Below are 2500 nucleotides of genomic sequence, written 5' to 3' on the forward strand. Positions count from 1 at the left end.
TTAAAAAAAAAACACTTGCTCACTGGAAAAAACACTTGTTCGGTTTAAGAAACGCTTGTTCGGTAAAAAAAAACTCTTGTCCGGTTAACCCTAACCCTAACGGTTAACAAATACCCCGCCGATTAATGAGTTACGCGGCTGCTTAGGAAGTCCTCGGTCGGTTATGAAAACACCCAACCGCTTAACCCTTTCATGCACCAATTATTTTTCTGTAACTAACATAACTCATAAAAAAACATCTACAAAATGACAGTGGAACTATGAAATGTTAAATTAGACTTTTTCTACAGCCTTTTTCAACTCTCATTTATAAAACAATATTGTTTTCAATCGGTTAGAATGCACCATTTGAATTGGGGAAGCTTAGCTTGATTTATTGTTATACAACAACCCAGCACATGAAATGGTTAAAGAAATACCCACCTGCCTAAGTATCCTTAAAAAAAAGTATCCTTAAAAAAAAATAAAACCCTCTGTCTCTTGAACATAAATGCAAAAATCATTTAAAAAAGCAAATTCATTTTCAAAAACGTTTAAAAAGTGTAAACCACTTATTAAAAGAAGACTTTACAAAATACTTCACTGCTATTTAAAAAATACTACACATCTATTTCAGAAATTCCATACCACACTACAAAATGAATTTCAAAAACATTTGTTTGTTTGCAAGACAGAAGTTTTCATTACAGAAGACGCTGAATCCATTTTAAAAAGATGCACAGTGAAAAATGCCTACTTTTTATTTTTTTCAAAGGCTCGGTCACTTTCAAAAACTGCAGTCCCTTTTAGAAAAAAAAGAAGTCTTTAATTAAGAAGCAAAAGGTCTCTTTAAAAAAGAAATACAAGTTTTCATTTTAAGAATGGTAGATGTGACTTAACCAACAATTTTAAGTCACATTTAAAGAAACACATTAAGTCGCTTTAAAATATATAATAAGTCACATTCAAGAAGCTTCATATCACTTTAAAAGGGCTTAAGCCACTTTAAAAGTCTCTTAAATGTCTAGCTCACTCACTCACTCACTCACTCACTCACTCACTCACTCACTCACTGCATGATCAAAGTCTTTTAAAAAGACTATTCATGTTTGAAAAGTGCTATTTCACTTTTGCTATTTCCAAATAAATAAAAAGTTTACATCACTCTCAAAAAATGCAAAGCTGCTTAAGAAGAAAAAGCTAGGTCACTTTTAAAAAAGATAACTTCATTTGTAAAAAGAACATCAAGGCGGTTAAGAGTTCTCTGCTCACCAAAACCAAAACAAAAGGCTAAGTCGCTTTAGAATGTAAAACCAACTGCAAACCATTTTAAAAGGGTTTAAAGCCAGTTTAAAAGTCTCACCAGAGATGTCCAGCTCACTGGAACAAAGTCTTTTAAAAAGATTATTCGCATCAGAAAACAGCTAGCTCACTTTCAAAAGTGTTGCTTTAGAAAGAAGCTAGTTCGCTTTTAGAAACAAAAACTTCATTTCTAAGATGAAAATCGATTAAGAGTTGTCTGCAAAACAAAACCAAAAGCTTATTTGATTTAAAGAAACAAAAAACGTTTAAATGGATCCAAATTGACATTGTGAAGTAGAGCAACTTTAGAAATACAACAAATCATATTTTTAAAATTTTGCCACTTTAAACGCAACCCTAACCCTAACCCTAACCCTAACGCTATATCATATTTAAAAAAGAGCCTAAGTCACTTTAAAAAGGTCACATCATTTAGACAACACGAAGCTGTTAGTCCAAACGACTTGCAGCATCACCATCACCATCATTGTCAGCAGCAGCAGCAGCAGCAGCAGCAGCAGCAGCAGACGGAGAAAAAAATGCAAATTCAAAAGGTCTTCCTAGGAAACTGTCTTCGAAATCAATCAGAAAATAACATCATCATTGCAAAACAAAACAAAAAACAAAAGGAGGTGTTTGCATTTAAAAAGCTCTCTCAAAAGACAAACGAATACGACTTACTCATTGATTGGTTGAAACTTGCTGCTAAGATGAGCTTCCTTTTGTTACATCACAGGGATGCATAACTGTACAGCCACAACATCTACCCAGCATTACCTCACTCAAAACTAACTAAACACTGTCTCATTCTTAGAAACGAAACATTCTTTAACTTAGCTTAGAGTAGGTAAGGTTAAATAGGTCTATTAAAAGAGAGCTGAAATTCTTAGCTCCCTGCTGATTGTTTTCTTCTATGCATTTCCTTCTTTTTCCAGCTCCTTTATAGTTTGGCTCCTTTATAGTTTGGCTTTATCAATGTAATGCCGTTATTCTAACCCTAACCCTAACCCTAGCCCTAACCCTAACCCTAAATCCTGACTCCTCTTCTTCCAACTTTTTGTAGCTACTTTCATATCAACTCGAATGTTTCTCCCTTACGCTTTTTCTAACTTTCTTATGGAGTTTTCGTCTTACGGAGGTTATGCTTCTTTTCTTCTTTTCGCTCTGCCAATCGTCATGCAATATTCTGCCCAACAACACAAATACTACGAAAATCGTA

The sequence above is a fragment of the Hydra viridissima genome, unplaced genomic scaffold (genome assembly GCF_058129835.1).
Source record: "Hydra viridissima isolate aposymbiotic clone 2 unplaced genomic scaffold, HvirCarnegie_v1 scaffold_14, whole genome shotgun sequence".
NCBI classification, from domain to species: domain Eukaryota; kingdom Metazoa; phylum Cnidaria; class Hydrozoa; order Anthoathecata; family Hydridae; genus Hydra; species Hydra viridissima.